The 24,530-nt window shown below is 38.6% G+C and overlaps 1 protein-coding gene across 17 annotated transcripts in view; it reads left to right on the plus strand.

Annotated features, from left to right (window-relative positions):
* Positions 1-24,530, plus strand: part of MARCHF3 (membrane associated ring-CH-type finger 3) — a 169,822-nt gene that overhangs the window by 100,652 nt on the left and 44,640 nt on the right. Inside the window, exon 1 of one of the 17 annotated variants that reach the window (XM_077138771.1) lies at positions 2,871-3,278. The exons of 15 other annotated variants lie outside the window; for them this stretch is intronic. The gene's annotated coding sequence lies outside the window, so the exon portion shown is untranslated. Of the gene's footprint in view, positions 1-2,870; positions 3,279-22,328; positions 23,434-24,530 lie in introns of those variants that run through there. One more of the 17 variants, XM_077138770.1, reaches the window with a different exon arrangement.

Genomic DNA, 24,530 nt, shown 5'->3' on the forward strand with positions numbered 1-24,530 from the left:
CTAAGTTGACTTTTGATGCACACTTACTGAAAAAAAATTGCTTGAGAATATTCTCTGGTAAAGGAAGCAGAGAACCCAAAAGAGAGAAAGAAGAGCATTGTTTAAGAAAATGTTGACTAATCAAAGAGTACAGTGAAAAGAAATCCTGTGGTAGTGGCAGGTTTAGAAATCAGTATGTCTGAATTACAACTTGACATCAGAAAGCAACAGAAAGCTTATCTTCTAGAAGAGCATACATCATCTGTAATAGTTTGATTAGGAAACTGTATGATTTTAACATTAGGGTGAAATCATATCTGCTTTTGTCAACAAGGAAAAAACAAAAGCATATAGAAAAATACAAACTAAAACTTCTTATAAATACATAGCCAATTATAAAACACATGAAATATGCTTTGATTTTGAGCAATTGATGGAATATAATAAAAGAGGTTTTGCTTTAGCCCCCTTCGGGGAATGGTGAGAGTGGGGAGAAATTCAACTTCCCCAAGTTGAATTCTTGATATTCTCACTAGCAGTGTGGACAACCAAAGCTATAGGCTGAGCCCCCAGTCTTGGGATTTGTTCACATGAAACTTAACCCCACAAAGGATAGGTTAAGTCTACTTAAAATTTAGGCCTAAGAGTCACCCCCAAGAGAGCCTCTTTTGTTGCTCAGATGTGGCCTCTCTCTCCAGCCAACACGATGAGCGGTCTCACCACCCTCCCCCTCTCTGCGTGGGACATGACTCCCAGGGGTGTGGACCTTCCTGGCAACATGGGACAGAGATCCTGGAATGAGCTGAGATTCAACATCAAGGGACTGAGAAAAACCCTAGAATGAGCTGAGAATTAACATCAAGGGATTGAGAGAAACTTCTTGACCAAAAGGGGGAAGAGTAAAATGAGACATGAGACAAAGTGTCAATGGCTGAGAGATTCCAAACAGAGTCAAGAGGTTATCCTGGAGGTTATTCTTACGCGTTAAGTAGATATCACCTTGTTGTTCAAGATATAGTGGAGAGGCTGGAGGGAATTGCCTGAAAATGTAGTGCTGTGTTCCAGTAGCCATGTTTCTTGATGATGATTGAACAATGATATAGCTTTCACAATGAGACTCTGTGAATGTGAAAACCTTATGTCTGATGCTCCCTTTAGCTACTATATCAACAGAAGAGTAGAACATGTGGAATAAAAATAAATAATAGGGGGAACAAATGTTAAAATAAATTCAGTTTGAAATAGTGGTAAATGAAAGCGAGGGGTAAGGGGTATGGTATGTATAGTCTTTTTTTCTCTATTATCATTTTATTTCTTTTTCTATTGTCTTTTTATTTCTTTTTCTAAATCAATGCAAATGTACTAAGAAATGATGAATATGCAACTATGTGATGATATTAAGAATTACTGATTGTATATGTAGAATGGAATGATATCTAAATTTTTTGTTTGTTAATTTTTTTTAATTAGTAAAAAAAAGTTAAAAAAAAAAAGAGGTTTTGCTTTGATGCTTGGAACATTCTCCTTTAAGTAACACAGGTTAAAAGACCCAGCATCTCTTCAACTATCTAATCGCATGACTTGGTTCTTTGGTGAACAATATCTGCAGAATCATAATATTGAAATGCTGCTTCATTTGGTTTTCATTTTCTGAAATTTCCTTCTAAAGTATCCATGAAAGGCACAATTATGATTACAGACAATTTAAATGATAAATATTAATGCAAAATTAATGATATGACTGGAAGAATATGGGTAATGGACAGAAAGGAGCAATGGAGAAAAGTGAATACAATTTCCTCAGCTTAAACGGTAGGGGAAAGTTGGAGATACTGTTTTAGCTTGAGGTCTCCAAATTGATCTTACACCAGATAGGCCCTGAAACCCAGAGGTACCAGTCTCTCCAAGAACATCAACTAGTTTCATTCCTCTACCCATAAAGTCAACACCCTTTCCAGCACGAAGCAGTTGAATGGTCATTGCCCAGATATCACTGAAGATTGAGAGAAAGATTAAATAAGAGAGGAGGTGCAACTCAGAAACTACTATTTAACAAATGACTGTGACTACTGACTCATTATATAGATATTTCTTTTTAGTGTCTAGTGTTTTAAAATAGCCAGAAGGAAATTCCTGAAGTAACCCTTTGATATGATTGTATAAATATATTGAAAAAAATATATATCGGTTGCCCATGTCTGTATGGATCCACTTCTGGCTGTTTTGTTCTGTTCCACTGATAAATGTATCTCCCTATGAAAATATTACACTGTGTTAGTTAACCTACTCCTATTGTAAGTCTTAAAATTTAGTAAAGTACAATACTAGTATTCAGTAAGAGGGAAAGGTAAGAGGGGTGGGATGTTTGGGGTTTTCTTTTTTCTTTTTCTTTATTTTTCTGAAGTAATGGAAATGTTCTAAAAATGATCATGATGATGACTGCCTAACTATGTGATGATACTATGAACCATTGATTGTACACTTAGATGGATTGTATGGTGTGTGACTTCATCAATAAAATTACAATTAGAAAAGAGAAATGCTGTTTTGATTGATGGATCAAGAAATGAACGTTTAGGCATGTCATTTAAAGTTAGAAAAGAACTAAAATTGGGAAGAAAAAGAAAGAGGTTAAAAAAAAAAAGTCATGAGCTAAATTTCTAGTTTATTTTTATTTTATTTTTTTTAACTGGGAGCTAATAGTGTGTGTGAAGGTGTTAACTCATGAGAGGAGGTAAAGGCCCTGCTAGAACTAAACCAAGAATTATTCCTAGAGTTTACTAGAACTAGGGGTGTTGTAGGAACTGGAGATATTATGCCTCTGTTTTATTCACTGTAGGAACTGGAGAAATTATGCCTCTCCTTTAATGAGTGAATTTTGTATTATCATGAGAATGCATTGATTTTATAATAAATTTTAAAACAGAAGTAAAAAAATTAAAGTTCCCTCTGTGTTGCTGATTCCTCCTCCCTTCCTCCTCCACCCACCGTCTCCCCATGTCCCCCCCCAAAAGAAAACAATAATAATAAGAGAGTGTCCTGGAGAAAAATGCAAGTTTGCTGCCAAAGCTGTTTATCTTATAATTTATGTATCTTTCTTAGAGAGTAAAAGGCCTAGATCACAGTTGTGCCAAAATTCAAAAACCTACAGAGGAAACACTGAACAATGGGAAAAAAATATCCAGGGAACTGAAATGGAAACATTAAAGGTCAGTGCAGACAGTCAGAACTGTTTGTGTACATCTCATCCACTTCTGTCAAGATATGTCAAACAGCACCTCTAATAACAGGGAGAATCTGTAAGTAGTACAACATTAATTTTACTGTAATTATTTCATAATTCTGTATTCTCCAGCATTAAAATGATAGAGAGAAGTAGAGGAACTTATCAAATGAGGTAGGAAGAAAACCTATCAAGTATGATGTCTTGGAAGCCAAGTAAAGAAAGTGGATCAAGATGGAGGGAGAAAACAATTAAATACAACTGAGAGGTCAAATAAAATAAGGATCGACAGTCGACTATTGGATTTAGTAACATGGATTTAACTGATGACCTTGAGAAGGGCGGTTTCATTGGAGTTGTGGTAGCAAAAGCCTGACGAAGGAGTTCAAGAGAGATAGAAGGGTTCAGAAGGAAACTCATGAGCGTGGATGAATAGGTTCATCTTGATTATGGTAATGATTTCAAAGGTGTACACCTATATTAAAACTGATCAAATTGTGTACTTGAAATTTATGCACTTTAGGGTATTTCAATTATACCTTAATAAATCTGAAAAAAAGAGAGAAAAAGTGAGAGGGAAGGTATAGAGAAAGCTCTTTTGAGGAGATTTGCCCTAAGGGGAACAGAGAAATAAGGTGATAGCTGCAAAAGTGGGGTAAAATAATTTTGGTTAATATGGGAAAAGTAACTGCATATTTGTCTGCTGCTGTAAGTGGGAGAAATCAATGAAGACGACGAGAGGGCAGCATTGCTAGAGTGAAGCCTGTAGACTAGATAAGCTCTTTGCGGGTGGGGGTGGTATCTGGTGCACAAATGGAGAAAGGAGCACGGGTGGTTCTTTCATGGTTAACAGGTGGAGAGGCAGAGTCTATGTGTACAGACACCACCATACAGTGGTGGGAATTTGTGGAAGTTCTCTTTGAATTGCTTCATGAAATGAGAAGCAGGTTCATCAGCTGAGAATGACGGTGGGGAGAATGTGTTGGAGGTTTGAAGGGAAAGCAGACAGTGTGAAATTGTAAAGGAAGTGAGTTTGTATGAGTGAATGGATTGAGGAAATAAAGTTTTATTGCTAGACTGTATTAAGGGCTTATTGAGATTTGTGGTCATGGATTTAAAGTAAGATTGTTCAATGCAGTTGTGTTTTTCTCCAGCAGCATTCAGCAACAAAGATACTGAATGGATCTTGGTTTTGCCAAGAGAGTAGACAAGTGAGAGAGTTGAAAAGAGTTTCTATATAGCAAAAAGAGAAGCTGTTTCCTTTACTTTTTGCCTCAACTCATTTCTTGGAGACTCCTGTTTTCCCTGAAGTCCCAGAATTTCTGCAAGGTTCAACTCCTTCTTTCTCAGATCATTTAGTCCCACCCTAACTATTTGTTTATCTCAACTGATCCCAGTTCCCTCATCTGCCCTTGAATTATGCTGGAAATTCTATGATTCCTTTAAAAACCAAAAGGGTAAGTTAGGGGAAACCAGCCCACTTGCCACCTATCTGTCCCTCCAGGATCTCATCAGGGCCACTCCATTTTGTCAAGAACTGGGTGTTGAATGGAGGGTTGCTATAATGGACAGAGATGATATATTTTACTTTTACACTTGGGTTTCTAGCTTCCAGGTCCTGCAAAGATGAAAGGGTTTAAGGTTTTTCAGGGTGTAGATTGACCATTCTAGGGCTCTTGCTGTGTGGGGTATTATCAGTGTTACCTGTTACACTGTCCTAGAGGACATTCTGCATTTTCTATTCCATCAGAACCACTACAAATGTTTGTTTTTGATACACCAACCAAATGTCATCATATTTTTCTTGATTTAGGTGATCCGTGTGTCATCATCTTTAATGGGAAATCACTTTAACAGAATAATTAAATCGCTTAGGGAATTTTTCTTTAGTGATCATGGAATATTCTCCAGGATAGATCATATGCTGGGGCACAAAGCAGGTCTTTATAAATTTAAAACATTGAAATTATTCAAAAGCACTTTCTCTGATCACAATGGAATGAAGCTGGATCTCAATAACCACCAAAGAATGAAAACATTCACAAATATATGGAGATTAAATAACACACTCTTAAACATCCAGTGGGTCAAAGAAGAAATAGCTAGAGAAATCAGTCACTATCTGGAGACAAATGAAAATGGGAATATAATTTATCAGAACTTATGAATGCAGCAAAGGCTGTACTGAGAGGGAAATTTATTGCCCTAATGTCTATATTAAAAAACACGAAAGACAGTTAGTTGTTTTAGTTTACTAGCTGCTGGTCTTCTCTCCAGGCCTCTGGGTTCCAACAGCTTTCCCTGGGGTGACTTCTTTCTGCATCTCCAAAGGCCTGGGCTGAGCTGCAAGTGCTGAGATGAGGAATGCCGAGCTGCTTAGGCTGTGCTGCATTGTGCTCTCTCATTTAAGCACCAGCCAATTAAGTCAAACATCACTCATTGCAGCAGACACGCCTCCTAGCTGACTGCAGATGTAATTAGCAACAGATGAGGTTCACGTACCATTGGCTTATGACCGTAGCAACAAGACTAGGTATGCTCACCTGGCCAAGTTGACAACAGAATCTAACACAACAACGGTTCAGCAAGTAGAGTTCTCGCCTGCATGCAGGAGACCCAGGTTCAATTCCCAGTACCTCCCCATGCAAAAAAAAAAGAAGGAGCAAAAATCAAGGCCTTAACTGCTCACCTTGAGGAACTTGAGAAAGAACAGCAAACTAACCCCAAAGCAAATACAAGAAGAGCAATAACAAAGATTAAAGCACAGCTGAATATATGGAAGAACAAAAGAACAGTAGAACGAATCAATAAAATCAAAAGTTGGTTCTTTGAGAGAATAATAAAATTGATGGGCCATTAGCAAGACTGAAAAAGAAAAGAAGAGAGGATGCAAATAAACAAAATGAGGAGTGAAAAAGGGTGCATTACCACAAACCCTGAAGAAATAAAAGAAATCATGAGAGGATACTATGAACAACTATATGCCAACAAGCTGGACAACTTAGATGAAATGCACTAATTCCTGGAAACACACAAACAAGGTACACGGACTCAGAAAGAAATAGAAGATCTCAGCAAACCAATCACAAGTAAAGAGGTTTAATCAGTCATCAGAAATCTTCCTACAAATAAAATCCCAGGGCCAGATGCCTTCACAGGGTAATTTTATTAAACAATCCCAAAAGAACTAGCACCAAGCCTGCTGAAACTTATCCAAAAAAATTGAGGAAAAAGGAACTCTACCTAACCCATTTTATGAAGCTATTATCATTTTAATACCAAAAACGGGTAAAGATGCTGTAAGAAAGGAAAACTACAGGCCAATCTCCCTAATGAACATAGATGCAGAAATTCTCGACAAAATATTAGCAAATCGAATCCAACAATACATTAAAAGAATTATACACCACGAGCAGTAAGGTTTATTCCAGGAATGCAAGAATGGTTCAACATAAGAAAATCAATTATTGTAATAAAGCACATTAACAATTTGAAAGAAAAAAATCACATGATCATCTTGATTGATGCTGAAAAAGCATTCAACAAAGTTCAATATCCTTTTCTGATAAAAACACTCCAAAAGATAGGAATCAAAGGTAACTACCTCAATATGTTAAAGGGAATACATGAAAAAATATCGTACCCAGTGGAGGGAGACTGAAAGCTTTCCCCCCTAAGATCAGGAACGAGACAAGGATGCCCACTGTCCCCACAATTATTCAACATTGGGCTGTAAGTTCTAACTAGATCAATGAGGCAGGACAAAGAAATAGAAGACATCCAAATTGGAGAGGAAGAAGTAAAACTTTCATTATTTGTATATGACATGATACTATACTTGGAAGATTCTGAAAAATCTACAGCAAAGTCACTTGAGCTAATAAATTCAGCAAGGTGGCAGGATGTAAAATTAATGTACAAAAATGAGTAACATTTCTATACACAGGCAATGACCTAGCTGAGGAGTCAGTTAAGGAAAAAATTCCATTCAAAATAGCAACTAAATATGCAAGTACTTAGGAATGAACTTAATTAGGGATGTAAACAACTTGAACACAGAAAACTGCATAACATTGCTAAAAGAAATCAAAGGAGATCTTAATAGGTGGAAAGACATTCCCTCATGGATAGGAAGGCTAAATATAATTAAGATGTCCATTCTCCCCAAATTGATCTACAGATTCAACACAGTACCAATCAAAATTCCAACAACCTACTTTGAAGACTTGGAAAAGCTAACTACCAAATTCATCTGGAAGGGAAAAAGACCCTGAATTCAGGGTCTCTTCATATTTCATGTTATATGAAGTCATATAACAAATGACTTCATATCATTTGTTAGCTGGCATCATTTTTTTTTAAGCATCCTAAAAAAAAAAAGAACAAACTGACAGAATTGACACTCCCTGACTTTAAAATCTATTATAAAGCCTCAGTGGTCAAAACAGCATGGTTTTGGCACAAAGATAGAAGCATTGATCAATGGAATCAAATTGAGAATGAAGAATAGACCACCAACTCTATGGTCAACTGGTTTTTCACAAGGTCCCCAACTCCTCTGAACTGGGACAAAATAGTCTTTTCAATAATTGGGCATATGAGAATTGGATATCAATAGCCAAAAGAATAAAAGAGGATCCCTACCTTACGCCCTATACAAAAATTAACTCAAAGTGGATCAAACCCCTAAATATAAGAAATAGCACCATAAAGCTTCTAGAAGAAAATGTAGGGAAACATCTTCAAGACCTAGTAATGTTTCCTAAACTTTACACCCAAAGCACAAAAGAAAAAAACAGATAAATGAGAACTCCTCAAAATCGAATGCTTCTGCACGTCAAAAGACTTTGTCAAAAAGGTTAACAGGCAGCCAACTCAATGGGAGAAAATATTTGGGACGCAGGTCTTTCTGCCTCTGATTCCACAAGGGTTCCATGCACTAGTGTAACTTTCCAGAAACCTACAACCTCCAGATGGGTTCCTGAACTGGATAGAAGGTCCAGGCTCTCCAGAACAGCAGATAGTTCCATCTCCCTACACCATATTATTGACAGCCCTTTCCAACATGAAAAAGTTAGAATGACCATAGCCCAAAACAGAAGAATAGAAAGATCAAAGGTATTGGTGGAGGTATACAGAGAAGATAGGATTTAACAAATGAATATGATTGCTGAATCATTAAATTGATATCTCTCTTAGTCTCTAGTATCTTAGAGCAACTAGAAGTTAAAACCTAAAATTGTGGAATTGTAACCCATGTCAAACTCTGAATTATGTTTCACAACTAATTGTGATGCTGTGCTTTGAAATTTATAGCTTTTTTGTATATTTGTTATTTTTCACAGAAAAGTTGATTGTGGTGATAAAAAGATATTTAAGCCTCTATATTCTGGAGCAGATAGAAGGAAAAATCTGAAAATATCATTTGATAGCCCATGACAGACTCTGGGATCCGTCTTGTAACTACCTGTTGAAGAGTGGTTTGAAAACTATTGCTTTTTTATTTCTTTGCTTATGTATGTTATAGTATACAGTACAAAAGTTATAAAAAAAAATAAGTCCCTCAGGGAAGATTCATTTGAGACTTCGTATCATTTGTTAGCTGGCTAGTACCCTGTTTTCTTTAACATATATATATGAAGGATTTAGATTTGAATGCATTGATAATTGTGTTTGCCTCCTAAGCCATGTCTTTTAAGGTATTTTCTTCACTAGTATTTCCTTTTAATGAAGCTAGAATTCTATTTAAGAGAAATAATTTTTATACTTGTATCAAAAACTTTTGAGTACCAAGGAAGATTTTACTTCCAATGGGGAAAATCCCCCCTCCTCTCTGCATTCCCTCATGGTTCCGCTTTCCACCTCCACCCCTGTACAGCAAGCCAACAAAGACACACATGCACACCACGCATCAGACAAATGCTTCCTATCTAAGCAGCCTGCCTTCCCTGGGATGCCTTCCTCAGCTCACTCCTGCCACATGCAGATGTTTCATTCATCCTTTCTAGGATCATGTCAACACCAACGTATGAACAGTCCACCCACATTGTTAGTCCCCTGTTCTCTCTCTTCTTTGTATACTAGAATCTTCCTGTAACTGTCACCAAGTTCTATGTTGATGGCCTCCGTCACAGGTGATGCAGGCACAATGAACTCCTAGCCCAAAGGACTAGGATCTAACCCAAAGAGCATTATGTAGAACCCCATATAACAGAAAATCCAGTGCCACAACCTAAGGCTGCTTTCAACTCCTTGTTCCCTCATTCACTCTTTCATTCAGTATATCATTTGTCCACAAAACAGGGAAATGACCAGGGGCAAAGTTTTCTGTCTTCCTTTGTGTATTTCTTCACAAGTCCTAGCCCAGTGCATGCACCAGATGCTCAGTAGAAATTAATAACAGTGAGTGAGAAACTGGGCAGTGCTATCGATGGTGCTCCCCAAAGCCTGGCAATGTGCCCACCTGGATGGATCTGGCTGGGAGGGAAGGAGCGCTCAATAATGTTTGAGGGATGGAATTGAGCTGTTCCTGGCTTGGTGGTATTTTATTAATGTAGGAAGCATATATTGGTTTTTCCCTCCCCTAAAAGATTATTTTGATGAGTGAGAATAGTAGGGAAAGATATTTCATCCAGGAAGTCATACCTGCAGATTGTTAATGGGATGTCCTCTCTGACCAGAAACACAATTGTCATGTTTAGCGCGTCTGTTCTCATACTGTCCCCACCCACATATGTGAGCAAATTCACATCCCCACCACTGTCCCTCTGCCCCCCATGTGAGAGGCGACATGGTAATGTCTGTGGTTTCAGTGACCGCCTGAACTGGGTATATGAGATCCTCCTGCAACCAGGAAAGAAAACGTCCTTTTATTCTCGTACTCCTGTGCCTTCCCCAGTAAAATCCAGGATTTAAGAGGTTATTTTTTGCCATTTTTGTCATGATAGGAAGGAGGAAAAGGAAAGCGAGGGAGCCTTGATTGTTCTGTTGCAGCTTCCTGTAAAGAATGGGCTTTAAAAACATCATTGGTGAAGAATAATTCCTTTATCAATAAATTTCAGCAGCTAATGTGGTGCCAGTTGCATATGCCTAGGGAATGAACTCTGGAAGTTCAAGGAAACTAAATCATGGTTTGGTGCTTGTTTTTTCACCCAAATACTGACCAGGCATCTGCGGTTACTTTCTATTTTTTAAATTGCAAAGGAAAAGAAATGCCAAACGGTTTTTGCAACTCCAAAGGGCAAACTAGATATGTTTTGACATATGTTGAAAATAAATTATTCTAAAATCTATTCACATATAGAATTATCTCTCTGGAATACACCAAAGTAGAAGTCAGTTTCACCTACTCAGTTCCTTCCTGTACCAAACCTTTGGGCAGTGACTTGCCTTGGATGGTTTCTGCCTAGTTTGACTCACTGTCCGAGTTATAACAGGGCAACCCGAGGTCCTTAGTCCCTACACTCCCTAACTGCTTAGACGAGGCCCTCTCACTCCTGGCCTTTGGGGCCCTTGCTATGAGCTAGCTGTCAGATATTCTGGCCGCAGGCTGACAGAACATCACGACTCCCACCTGGCCCAAGAAACATCACTATTGTAGTAGACTTTGGAAGGTGAGAAACCTTGGAAATCCAGAGGACTAAATCCCCATTTCCAGACATTTCCAGTTCCTGAGGTGAGAGAAGGCCGATGCCATTTGCTTCGTTCCCGCTCTCCTAGTCCTCAAAGCTCAGATGGTTTCTGTTGAGGCAGGGTCTTTCCAACTTTTTCATTGTGACCTTCACGAATGAATTTTATATGGCAACCCAGATCCTGTGTAGAAAAAACAAAACTTACCCCTGCTATGCATGATGGACTCTGGTTTGTTTGCATCTTAATTCGCTTTTACTCTATTCTATTTCATTTTGTTAAATGATGCCCAAGACTCTAAATTGATTTCACCATCCACTAATGGATAACAATACAAAGTGTGAAAAAACACCGTCCTAAACTAGCAGAATCCCAGTGTCTTAAAGCAAGAAGGAACTTTAGAAAGGGCCCCTATAGAATGTGTGCATCTGCCCTGAGATTAGCTGGGCTGTGCAGGGTGCCTGCTGAGCAATTCCAACGAACCAGGCCTTGTGCTGAGCACTTTTTCTGTGTCTTCACAACCACCCGATGAGACAAATACTGGGATTATCCCCATGATACAGATGAGGTTCAGCTGACATTAGAAGCTTTCCTGATGTCCCCTAGCTGGCAGAAACCAAATTCAAATGCAGGTCTTTCTGCCTCTGAACCCTACACTTATAGACTTTACCCTGCTGCTCAAAGCCCAAAGCCACCAGTGGCTGCCCTGTGCCCTTGGAGTCAAGTTGAACCTCTTATCCCTTTAGCTTCTTTCCTTTCCTCTCTTCTGTCCCACTTTGAACTATAGCCTTTGGGAACTTCTTTCAGTTACTCTTCCACTCAGGGTCTTTGCACATCTTGGTACCTCTACCTGGAACTCTCTTCCCATCCCCCTTTACCTGTCTAGCCCCTCTCATTATTTAAGTTTCAGTACTGGCCAGAAGTCAGGGAAACTACCAGCAGCTCTGCCAGCAGAGGAGCCCCTCTGCACTTCCATGGCTCTCTCACCAACAAACCAATGAATGAATGAATGGATGTGCTTTCCTGGGGACTGGGCCCACATGTAAACCGTAATTCTGCCAGAATCTTACTTTAGTGTTGTGCTAGACCGAGATGCAAACCAGTCCTGTCTTATTCAGATTCAAGTCTTTAGGAGACGATTATCACATTTAACACATAGTCTGGCTTAAGTTTTGAAAACCCAAGCACAATTCTGAAAACTGTTTCTAGCAAGTGTGAATTTTCCCACCTGTTTTTTTTTTTTTTTTTCTATTTTATTACACCTCCTTGTTGGGTGGATGGTGTCAAAATTTTTCTCCACAGTATGGAAAAGGCAGCAACTATTTAAAAATAGTTTTGAACTTTTAATCTTTCCTGCATTGTTAGAAGGCTCCTGAAAGGCAGCTCAGCACAAAAGTACTTAAGAGGAGAGAGGCCTTACTTTTTCTCTGTTCAGTTTGGCACCTGATCCCTAAAGCATGTGTATTAATTGTCATCATTCTTCTACCAAATTCTAAACATAATTCTTATGAACCAGCCTGAATTATAGTGTGCTAATGGCAGTTTTACCTGAATTATAAATAGTAACTCCTATATCTGTTCAAATGATAACTCCACTGAACATTTTCCCTCTTTTCCTTCCAAAACAAGGAATTGAGGGGAATCTTATAAACTTAAGATTCTATATTTTCTGCCACCCACTGTAACATTCATTAATCTTTGAAAATCAAAGCTTCTAGCCCCCTTTTATTTAAAAAACAAAAACAAAATAATTCAATAAATAAAAAAAGAGTTATACTACAATTGTAAGTGCCATTTAGTGTAAAGAACTTCTCACTGTTTAACATGAAAGATTTCTTTAATTGAAGCTGTGTCTGTGTTTAAGAGAAAAAGGGATAAACATAGAGTTGCCTACTATTGGAGAAAAAATAGAATTTTTATTTGGATTTTCTTTCTTTCAATTCTTAGATTTGGGATTTAAGTACCCTTGGTCCAGAAGAATCTCTAACTGCTAAAGTAACAATTGATTATTTATTTCTTCAAAACATTGACAGTAATTCCAAGTTTCTGTTTTATTTATTAATCTTGTAACATGTTCCAAAAAGGAAACAATGAAGGTTGATCACCCTAGGAACAGGCAAGGGATAAGAGAGCAATGAGAAATAGGTAGTAGCCAAGAGTTTTAGTGAGTGTTCTCCCATCCAGACCACTCCTAAAACCCTTTGTCCAACCCGGCCAAATAGATTGTACCACTTAGGCAAACATACCTTGGTATTTAAGGTACCTTAAAGGTCATGAAAGGGAAGAAAGTTCAGGAAGGAGGGGAAATTATGTGGTTGAGACACTGATCCTAATCTTTTTGTATAGGGAAGGTATACCCAAGGAATGGAGTTGTTAATGAGTAAATAATGGATAATAATGATGTTTAAGTTGAGAGTCATTTGTTATAAATCAACCCTAGCATATGGCTATGATTGTTGTAGAGTTGAATGCTAGCAGGAATTTGTATATGTGCTGTTATTATACACTATCCAAGAAGGGGGAAACTTGTGGCACCCTTTTTAAGATTTTCTAAGTAAAATAGCTGTTTGCAACTTTAGTGACTAATGTATTCACAGAATTCACTTTCATTCAGTGAGAGGACAATCTTTGACTTCCTCCCCCGTCCTCCAGACAGGTGACTTTAATAGTAAAAGATCATTGTGTAGTTTTTCTTGTTGTGTGTAAGAAATAAGGAAAAAATATTTATTTTGGCCTCTGCAAAACTGAGGAAATACTACCTTGTAATGTACTTGTGAAGTTATTTCCCTCAAACCAGAGTTGGGTTTTCTGTAATTCGGAGGAAAACTCACAGAACTTTGTGGTCTATGGCTGTAAGTGCTAGAAGGGAAAAATTAAATCATTGCACAAAATGGGAATTGGATGAGTTCTGATGCCTAGAAAAATGTGTGATAGCTCATAGATACAAAAAGAAGTTTCATCCACAGTGTGAGATTTTGGGAAGGCCAAGGAAAGTGATTCACTTTAGGTTTTTGTATTTATTTTCCTACATGTTATCTCACTGCTTTATTTTTTAGACTCCAGAGTTCTATAGAGTTAGATCAACAGAGCTGAAAACCATGTTCTGGTATCCTCTAAGTTAGTAAAATATGGATTGAAAATTCTGAGTTACTCATCAATGTCAACGACAGCCATTGCAACTAATACAATGTAAAATTTAATCATGAAATCTTTACAGCCATTACATACTGTCTTGCTCATGTGTTGAATACCAAGGATTTTTACTGTTTCAAAATGTGAGTTTTATCAAAAGAACATGCACTTTTCCCTTAACTTTTCATTTCTACTCAATGCTATTAGAAAATATGGGAGGTTTTTCTGCTATGGAATATGCTTGTTATAATTGGAGAAATCACTGATTTTATTAATTCTAACCTTGAGAAGACAAAAAGGAGTTTTCACTTTTTCCCTTTGCCTGGTTCTTCCTTCTCACCCCACTATCACCCTGCCCTGACCCCAAAAGGAATGACTTAAGGACACCTTGCAAAGTATATGATTTAATCAGTATTAAATAGTGAAAGAGTTTGCGAGTCACAGAAATTGGAACCAGAATTTTTCTTCTGCTCATTTTATAGTGATGAGAAAATCACGAAATCCCTTTGCTTTGTTTTCCTCATTTATGAAACAGGTGAAAATACCCGCCAATTCTCGTAAGACCACATGGTTTAAATATACAGTTGATGGGAAAACAATTTCAATATATAAATTCCAAACAGAACTGATAAATGATGCTTTGTGAAAGCATGGCTGATTATTTCATCAAACTCCTGTTTATATAGATTTGTCTTCTCCAGCAAGTCCATGACTCATATAAAGTATATGGATTTTTAATTTAAATTGGCATGTTTATGGTTAAAAATTAAAAACAACAAAACAAGGTCAAATGTTAAATTAAGCCCATTGTATTTATATGGAAAGGAAAAGAAAGAGAGACTATTCTGTCTGGGTCATTTTGTCTCTCCACACTTGACAGCTGTGGCTTGCCCCCATGGAAGGAGAGGGGTTGCCACCAGACGATTTGGTCATGAACCAGGCAGTGAGGACCGTTGACAGCCCATCATTACATTAATGCACTGCTTTGTACTTGGGGGTGTTTGGTCCCAACACCGCAGTGGCAAAGGACCTCTGGAGTCCACCTTAGAAGTCTCCCTGCTAAACCAGCTGTTTCCTGGAGCAGACTGCCATGGAGAAAGGTGGTTGGATTTCCTCTCTGGGGAGCTCTAATGTCATTTCTACACTTTTGGAATAAAGAAAAGCAACTCCTAGATGCTTTTTGGATTGTTTATGGTGAGACCTTTGCTTTTTTGAGTTTTGGTTTTGCTTGCTCTGTTTTGGTTCCTGTGTTTGTTTTCTCAGGAGGCAGTTTAATATGCTTCTCCTCTTGGGAGTTATAAAATGTTGTTTGTTCAATATTTTTCTCTAATTATGATAGAAATATATATATATATTAGAAAATACAGAAAGCATAAACAATAAAAATAAAATAAAACTCATTACCCAGAGGTAACTGTTCACATATTGATAAACTATCTTTCTGTCATTGGCAATTGAAACTATAAGTATTAATATTTCTATATCTGGCTTTTTTCACATAGCCTTGTATTATAGTTTCCAGTGTCATTAAATATTTGTCATAATCTAATGATAATCCATCATATGTATGTGCTCTATTTATTTAGCCTTTCCCCAATTGTTGGATGGTCATCCCACCTCATTCTGTACATGAGGAACACTGCAGATTATTAAAGACCACTGCAGATTGTATGTGCATAGGTCCTTGTTTATGTTTTTGATTATGTCTCCTAAAATAGATTCCTCAAAGAAAGGCTCAGACACTGTATCCTAAAAGCAGATTCCTTAAAGGAAAGGCACTACCATTTTGTTGGCACATAACGTCGAATTGCTTTTCAGTGTGGGAGGGCTCATTACCCCTGCTCAGAGAAGCCCAGGTCACCTCTGCCTTGCACACCCCGTCACCCATCCTTTTAGCATTTGATAAGGGATCGCAGATTACTTTTCACATGATCTGAGCATCACCAAAAAAGATAATTGAGGAATTTGCTTAATTTTTTTTTTACAAACTTTAAAGCTATGTATATATTCATCTTTAATTTTACATTATTGGCCATTGGTGTCACCTGTGGTGCTGTGTCACCTTTGCCTGCACATCCTTCCCAATCAACAGCTAGAGGTGACTATTTGAAAAAGCAACAAAATTTATTTCTTTAAAACAGAAGTTGTTTCTGTGGTTTTGCTATTGCATACGATTCAGAAACAAAATGAGTAAGCCCTCTTCAAGTTGTGGACATGATATGTTGCAAAAAATAGGAACTGTATGTGCTGGTTACATTCTAAAATCAGCTCAAAAGAGCCCAATCAGCTAATACAGTGTTTTTTGAATATGAAATTAATGGTATCATTTCAGTTATAACTGACCATTTATCCTCTCCCCATAGGAAAATGAATTCATCCAAATCAAGGTGCCAGAAACACACAGTTTGCACCATGCTTTCACCTCACACAGCTATCAGGAACCTGGACTTGGGTAGACAAGGCAAGAGGGTCTCTGAGCCTGAGATCTCCCTTTTTGGCACTTTTAAAATATCCTGAATTGGGATCTTAAACCACTCACTCAGTCATTTATTTATTCATTTGATTAATTCATTCTTTCTCTCATTCTTTCAACAATGGGGAAAAGTATGTGTGTGGGCAAATGAAGAAGGGAAGTAGAAATACTTTGATTTAGAGATGCTCGCAAGCTGTTCCTAAGAGTTCAGATTCCTGGTCTTCCTATTTATTTGTGTTAAATGACTTCTAGAGAGAGGCACCTGATTTCAGGTTTGGTTAACAGCATAAGGAGTATTCAAAGTTCAAGAAAAACATTAAAATATGGACACCCATTGAATGCCAGAGGAGATTAACTAGACTGCTCAGAAGTTAGGACAGGTGGAGATAATGGTATTTCTAAGTAAGAGGTCTGTGCCAACCCTGTGATTGTGAGACTGCATAACCTGGTTTTAAAAAAAATAGCACTGGTTTAAAAAAAGCAGTGGGTCCTAAAAATATTTTAAGAGAAGAATTTGGGAGAGGGACTCTAAGGGGGAAGGAATTTCTTTAAAACACACCTTTCAATCACAGTCTTCCCAACTGACTGCAATGCCACTAAAGAATACTGCTCACGTAATGAGATCGCTTATGTTTTTGTAGCTTAAAAAATAATTCAGTTTACTGAAGCAAATGGAAGCTTTATTCGTTGAAACTAATTAAAGAGACTTAAGGGAGTTGGAAAGAAGTAAAGAGAATGACTTTATAATCATTTGTAGTTAGACAAGTATCTTTAGATGGCCTTTTTAGTCTTTTTAATGAAAATACCCAAAAAAAAACCCCTCCACAGTAATGGATAATTTACCTAGAAACTCATCTTTATTATTTCTATAATTTTTAAGTCTCCCAGCTTTTAGTTTCATGTCTATCAAAACAACATAGGGACTCTAAAAGAATACTGAAGGAGAATGCCAGGTTTAGAGCAGAAAACTCTGTTACTGAATTTACCATAGTGATCATTGTTTGTAAATCTAAGAATCTGATTTATGAACAAACCAAGCTTGAAAAATTAGAATGCCTTGTTTGCATGTGTGCACACTGTCATTATGGATTAGCTTCCGTTGCACTTTCTCCCTCAGCAGACAGGATGGATTTTTATGTCACCTTGCAGGTAGAACTTTGTAAGACCCATGATGCAGTAATTCCAACCACTTTTAAATGTCCAGGCTTCTTATGACCCAGATATCCCAAAGTTGTCCATGTCGCCTCCAGCAGATCCCTATTTTATTAAGGAAACATACATTTCTCCCTAATGTCATAGTAAACCTCCACATGGACTCTGCGTTGAACACTGTTTGAATGAAGAGAGAGTGCCTGGTTTCTAGAAATACTGGGATCTACAGATGAAGTGGAAGCACAAACTGGTTTGATTCCCCCCCTTTGTTGTTAGGAAGGTGCAAAGACATATACCCCCACCCTCTCCTCCCACCCCTCAAAAGAACAGAAACATTCATTCCTTTGTATCTGTGCTGAATGCTTCAGAATAGCCACCTCACATGGGGCAGAATGGTCCCTGGCTGTCAGGCAGACACAGGGAGGATAAAGGGAAAGCTCCAGGAGGAGGCACCATGGTGAACCACCTGGCTCCCCAGAGCCTCCTAGTTACCTTCAAGGCAAAAGAGAAGAGAGACGTATTTCTGTTCTGTATTGCATTGATGCTGCTTTAAACGCTCTCTGCATGCTTCATCTTCCAATAACACCTAACTTCTTTCGTTTTCCTGTGTGGCTGGGTATGTGTGTTCACTGTTCCCCTTGCAAGCTGTGGCCCATCCTCCCTAGCCCAGGGTCATTCCACCTAGGGCAGAACTCATCAGCCCCCCCCCCCCCACCTCTCCTGGCCCTTATATAACATTCTAATAATGATGAGAGACACCACTGAGCAGACACCTACTGAGTGCAGCACTTTACATGGCACTGTGACTCTGAGGAAGTCACTTTCTCCTTTTCCAAGATGGACGAATGGATGGACATGTTGCTTATCCAAGGTGAAGCTGTGGTCACTGGTGGCAGACACCAGTATTCAAAGCCACAGGCCTAATTTCTAAGCTCAATTTTTTTTCTGCTCTCCATTCTGACTCTCATAGTGCATCACAGGTGTTGCCTCCCCTGTTAGTTTCAGTATTCAGAAAAGTGTTTGTTGACTTGAACAGAAATACCAAAGCAGTAGTGAACCCTGGGGGCATTCAAGGCTGCTCTAGTCCTAACACATTAAACAGTGTTTGTTGTATGCCAGGCTTTATACTAGGCACTTTATATACATGATTTCATTTAATCTTCCAATATTATAGATGAGCACCATTTTATTTCCAATTTACAGATGATAAGAATGAAACACAGAGGATAAACGCCTTAATTAAGGAGAGATAACTGATAAATGGAGAAGCTGGGCTTCTAACTGGAAAACCCAAGGTGTCTAACCTCAAGGCTCTCATCCTGAATCACCTCACCATGCAGCCTTCCTCCACTTTTCTTTTGAAAAGAAAATTGTAGCACTGTTCTAGTTTGCAAACTGCCAGAATGCAATATACCAGAAACAGAACAGCTTTTAAAGAGGGGAATTTAAGTTGCAAGTTAACAGTTCTAAAGCTGTGAAAATATCCAAATTAAGATACTTAATTTGGAAAATATCCAAATTAAGAGGTTACTTTCACTCAAGAAAGGCTAATAAAGTTTGGGGTTTCTCTCTCAGCTGGAAGGGCACATGGCAAATATGGTAACATCTGCTAGCTTTCTCTCCCAACTTCTTGTCCCCAGAGGCATTTTCCTTCTTCATCTCCAAAGGTCTCTGGCTGTGTGGGCTCTGTTGGCTTTCAAGCTTTTCCCAAAATGGTTCCCTCTTAAAGGGCCCCAGTAAGCAACCCCACCTTGAATGGGTGGAGACACATCTCCATGGGAACCATCTAATCAAAAGTTACCACCCACAGTTGGGTGGGTCACATCTCCATGGAAACAATCAAAAAACTCCCACCCAGTAGTACTGAATGAGGATTAAAAGGCATGGCTTTTCTGGGATACATAATAGATTCAAACCGGCACAAGCACTTTTTACCAGTGAGGCTAGTGATTTCCAGCTCCTACCCTAGTCAAATTGACTATTCCCATCCCGTGTGATGGCACCAATTTTCTTCCCATTGTGCTCATGTTAGAACTTTGCAGTAGGGATTATATTTCAGTAGTCCCTAGGTTTCATGGCTAAATCCAGGATGGTACAAATTTTCTGATGAATTGTTGGCATAAAGATAGTCCATGCAAAGGGTTTATAAGTGCGTGCGCGCGTGTGTGTGTTGCAAAATGTGCTTTTATTTCCATTAGCCTAAAAATAAGGACCCAAAAATATATATGGAAATCCAGATATCTGAGTAACAATATTATTTTCTGGCACTTAGAACAATTTAGTAGAAAGATCCTCAGTAAGAACCAAATTGCTTATTAGTCTATTTAAAATGTGGACTTTCCTTTTGCCTTTGTTTGAAAAAAAGAGTATTTGTGCTTCTACATAATGTGCGCAAGTCCTCTATTTGCGAGTCATAGGAAAATGTTTTCTGCCAATACCTTGGTTCAGTTCAGCAAGTTCCAGTGAAGCCAGGGGAAAAAATGCTTGTGCCCTGCTCAGCCCCCTGACCATGCATGTCCTAAGCCATCCCCTCCTTCTTAGAGTGGTGATCCCCTACGCTGCTGTCACAGGGTCATTTTGAAATCTCCTCTGATTCCAACCCTCAATTATTCCTCCTTTTACTGCTTTGCCTTTCTACATTCAGTGTCAAGCTAAATAGAAAGGCAGATGGGCATATGAGTGTCTGGGTTTCCCAAAATACACATTTTCATGAATGCTTATCTCTTGAAGTGTGTGGACAGAGCCGGCATATTATCTTCCCATTATCACTCCGTTTTAATGTCTAACTGACAGATGCCTGTCAGTAAAACAAGGCGATAATGGGCAGAAAATGTCCCTGCTCGTTGAGAGCACAAAAAGAGAGACCCTGAATTCCTGTCGGTATCACTCGTCAGCCATAGTTAAAGAAGGCTTCTAAATGCCTCTATAGAAAATACCTGTGAATGGCCTAAATGTTTTCATCCTTATTAGTGAGAAGAAGAAAAGGAAGATGTTTCTTATACATATGCAGATTGTACCTATAGTGCAAATTCTCTCCCTGGTGGAAGGGTATGCTACTGTGTCATACTGCAGTGCCGGAGCCAGGTGCCGCTGTGCCAGATGGTACCTGCAGGCTTCGTTGGGCAAGAATGGCTTCCTGATGGATGGCAGGCAAAGCCCAAACGGATGCAGGCATGACCTCATCTTAACCAGTCAGTCTGCAGAGGCATGAGTTCCATCAGCCTACTTGCAAAGGCTCAAAGCACCTTCAGATATATTTAATAAGAAACATGAAAGCAGAGAGCTGCAGGGCAGGTGATACCATGTGACTTGTATGGCAATAAGTAAAAGAAGGGGTATTTTAGAACTGTTCTCCTTTTCCCTAAAGGACCAGTAAATGCAGAAGCCCTCTATCTGAGGGGAGTGTTCAGCCTAAGGAAAAGATATATCAACTGTAAAGACAAGACTATCAGATACCAACGCAGGCCAAGGAAAACAGCACCCAACCTTCCTAGCAAGTGCTCCCTGATGGCAGAGATCATGCCCTCAACTTATTTTGAATCTCTTTAAATCAGAAATCCAGTTCTCTACACTCAAGAACAAGGGTTTGTTATGGGATGATGGTTTGATTTTAGTTTTAAAATTTCTACAGACAGGCAAACCTTTTAAAATAATATAAACAACAACAAAAATAATTCACTAGTTACTATAGGATAGTACTAAGGTATCAATTCCTTATTCTGAAAATTGCCAAAGGAAAGAATTAAGCACTGAGCATGACTTTTCTGCACAAATTATCTTTCAAAATAACCAAAGAGCACTGGTAGATGAAGGAAAGTTCTTGTTTACATAAGAATCCCAGCTACCAAACGGAGGAGGGAAGTTAGTATTGGAAAATCATCATAATTTTGTAGCCCCACATGAAATAAATGATTTATGCAGCTATCATCGTGAATAAAATCATCAGACCATTGGGAAGTGTTGATGGGAACCGCATAACAGAGGCATCAGGTTGCCACACCTGAGCCCACTCGATGTGGACAGCCACATATTACATGCCTCCTGAGGTGATGCAGTGAGAAGTACACAGCACTTACCACCTGTGAGTTTTACTGCCTAAGGACTGAACGTGAATCAAATTGTCTATCCATTAGTTTCCAGCAAATACAGGAAATAGAGGTACAGGTGAAATGACACCACAAGGAAATGGACAAATCAAGAATGTGGGATATACAGCGCTCCTGAGGTGTTCTTTATGAGTTTCTTTGATAAGACGGTGGCATGGGATAGAGAGCTGTGTGTGAATAAGAGGGACTTAGGAGACATAACATCCAAATGTAACATGCACACACCTTGTTTGGATCATGTAAACAAACCATGAAAGATTTGAGACATTTGGGGGAAATTTAAATACATTTTGGGTATTAGATGATACCAGGGAATTATTAAGTTTGTTAGGTATTATAATGATTTTGGGGTTATATAAGAAAATGCCCATTTTTTAAGAAATTCATACTGAAGTATGTAGGGGTAAAATGGTATGATTTCTGAGATTTACTTAATATTTCTTAAAAAAATGGAAAGGAGGGAGGAAGGGATTGAGGGAGAAGAAAAGGAAAAAGGATAGGTGAAAGAAAGAAAGAATAGGTGAAACAAGTATGGAAAATCTGGATTAATTATTAAATTGGAGTGACAATAGTATCCTATTGTATTCTCTCTACTTTTATTTATGTTTAAATTTTTTCATAATAAAAATTTTTGCATATTTTAACATTTATTGTTGTACACATTCCTCAATACAACATTTATGAATTAGGAATTGTTGCATTCCCATTTTACAGATGAAGAAAATGAGGTATAATTTAAAAATTTGAACAAAAAGAAGTGCAAATCTTTCCCAGGGATGGCGATGGTGGCCTATGAAGGGCACGAGAGAAGCTGTGACTAGAAAAGGTCATGATGTGATCCTTCAAACTTTTTATAGGTTTTCTTAATTTTTTGAAGATCTCTATTTTTTAAATTCTAGTTCCGTTGGATTTTTTGCATAGTCCCTAGACTCCAATTTCATTGCCTTACCTCAGGCAATTGGAGGAGAATTTGGGAAACAAATAGTCTTTGGTGTTAAAGTAAGTGCTGAGCCTAGCTGGAAGAATTTGCTTTCTTCAGTATCTGCAGTGGCTGCTCTCTGGGGACTTATCTGGCTACATGTGTTTTTCAGATTTATTAGTGAAATTGGAGATTCAAGAGTAAAACACAGTTCTCAGGAACATTGTGTTAATTTGTGACACACTAGAGATTTTTTAGCCCATAAAGCAAACGAATGAGCTCCGTAGAGGCCTAACAGTTATTTTCACCCTGGAAAGCAGTAAAGGCCCACTGTGTTTATTAAATACTTAGAAAATGGAAAGTGAATAGTGCTATGAAAATAGAAAAATACGTTCACACTATTGCTATTAATAGTGTAAGTTCTTTGTCTGTTCTGAAGGAAAACTACCATCAGGTGAAAATTCAAAAGTAAGGATAAAACTGTGTAATATTTGGTTGCTTTCCTTGGTTAATGATTTAATTCGATGTCTTTATAAAGTTGTTTGTATTACTAGTGAGCAAGCTGAATCAAGTTAAGAAAACACCCATTCTTATTGGCAAGGCTGAATAGACAAAGAAATAAACAGACCAGATACTTGGTTCAGGACTTCTGAGTGGCTGAGGGACTTGTGGGCGTGTTCTGGTGGGGAGACAACCTGCTGTGTACGTGGAAACACTGTGACATTTCTAACAGACTTTACACACTGGGCTCCCCCAGAGGACTGAGGAAAGTGCAGGATCCTACACTAAAAAGATCCAGATGAAGCCGACACTCCAACAGGTAGGGCTGTGTAAAAGAGGCTATTCTAAGAGGCAGGGGACTGAAACAGCAGCCAAGGACTGGATGCATGGTGTGCAGGTCCAGGCAGGCAGCTTCCAACCAAAGGAGCAAGTGGAGGAAAAGAGAGGGGCACGGCACTCCAATCAGAAAATAGACAGAAAATAATGACACCCCAAAGGTTAGTAAGTGCTTTGCATTGAGGTAAGTAGCAGGGAAGTATCATAACCAAGAAAGAGGTCTCATCTTTTACAAATTCCATGGTGCATAAGAATCCAGGCTATGCAAACTGTAAATAGATTAAATAATAAAATGATCTAAGGTAACTTAGTCGTTGGCTATCTCTTACTTTATTCTTGTGCTTGTTTCTATCTTGATTATTTAAAAGATTGAGCATATTTTAAGGCACCAATAAAAAAATTGTATGCTTTTTGTGTATATATGGAGGCAGCTGGTGTCCAAGGATCAAGAAGAGTAATTCCAGGGTGGGTTTCTATGATTTTTACCTATGTTAATACACGATTGTCAAGGCAGATAGCAGCAGCTCTGCCTCCACGCGTTGTTTCTTCAGGAGGTGGGAGGGTTAAGAGGACAGCAGAGGCGAGTGACTCAGGCAAGGCAGTCTAGAGGTGGGCTCTGGAAGGGGCTGCTTCTTTCCCAATCCCCGGGTGAGAGGGTACTGTTGCACTGCAGGCTTAAGCACTACCCATTACTAAGTGTCCTTGTGTGCCAGGCACTACCCAAGTTCCCAGTGTCAGGGAGGAAACTGAGATTCACCATCAGGCAGCTAGATGGCAATTCAGAGCACCAACTCTCCCACTCAAAACTGGGGCTCTCTCCCCTCACCCCCAGAGGCTCCCAGAAAGCCCCAAAGCAAAAGCCAAATATGTAAAAAAGCAATGCAAAAACACCCAGAGATGCAGATTTGTGGTCTAGATAGTGTATGAAAGAACAAGTAGATTTGGGGGATTTGGGGTAATATGAAGGATATGAGAGAAAGTCCACCTATAAAGCCAAGATCAGGGCTATAAAGCAAATATCCAGCAGTTCTAGTCTCCACTCTACGCTTGCCTTATTTTATTCCTTGGCTTGCTGAGTAA

This window comes from Tamandua tetradactyla, chromosome 21 (genome assembly GCF_023851605.1).
Source record: "Tamandua tetradactyla isolate mTamTet1 chromosome 21, mTamTet1.pri, whole genome shotgun sequence".
In the NCBI taxonomy this organism is placed as follows: Eukaryota; Metazoa; Chordata; class Mammalia; order Pilosa; family Myrmecophagidae; genus Tamandua; species Tamandua tetradactyla.